This window comes from Echinops telfairi, unplaced genomic scaffold, assembly GCF_000313985.2.
Source record: "Echinops telfairi isolate 266 unplaced genomic scaffold, ASM31398v2 ScPeMD7_5868;HRSCAF=6743_0, whole genome shotgun sequence".
NCBI lineage: Eukaryota > Metazoa > Chordata > Mammalia > Afrosoricida > Tenrecidae > Echinops > Echinops telfairi.
Window position 1 is genome coordinate 3106069 of NW_022109767.1, and position 587 is coordinate 3106655.

At 44.6% G+C, this 587-nt stretch overlaps 1 protein-coding gene across 1 annotated transcript in view; it reads right to left on the bottom strand.

Annotated features, from left to right (window-relative positions):
* Positions 1-587, bottom strand: part of ALDH5A1 (aldehyde dehydrogenase 5 family member A1) — a 41608-nt gene that overhangs the window by 17510 nt on the left and 23511 nt on the right. The gene's annotated exons all lie outside the window — the stretch shown is intronic.

A 587-nucleotide genomic window follows, 5' to 3' on the forward strand; every position in this document is an offset into this window, starting at 1 on the left:
GTGAGATCGAATGATATTACATTTTAACCTAATTACGCCTGCCATCATAGACTTTACAATGTTTCATGTCTATTCACATCCCTCAACTATGATCACAGGGGATTTACAGAAGTTTAATCCATGTGTGGACCCTGCAAATGGACTTGGGGCATCCACTGTCATCCACAGCCTGCTGAAAGCCAGCTGTTCACAATTTAAACTCTGATACGATTCCTTCCTTCAGATCTAGATTACAATCCTTGGGTCACACAGGCTGTTTCTCCCATGTGAACTTGGTTGATGCCTCCCTTCGATGGCTGCTTGTTGGAAGACAAATCTTTAAGACCCCAGACACTTCCTTCTAATAGCCGGGCACCATCTGGTTCCTTCACCACACTTTGCTACAGCACCTCCCTTCACGGATCACTTCATGAGGGGGAGCATCAAGCAGGGCCATATCTTAAGAACGAATTGCTCTTAGATTGGGGCTAGAATTAAGTGCAAGCCCCCAATTCAGTAACGTATCTACGGTGTAGATATGTCTCTGGTTCACTTTAGAGAAACCATTGTCATTTTATGTTAGAGATCACTGTCATTCACCCCCCTGG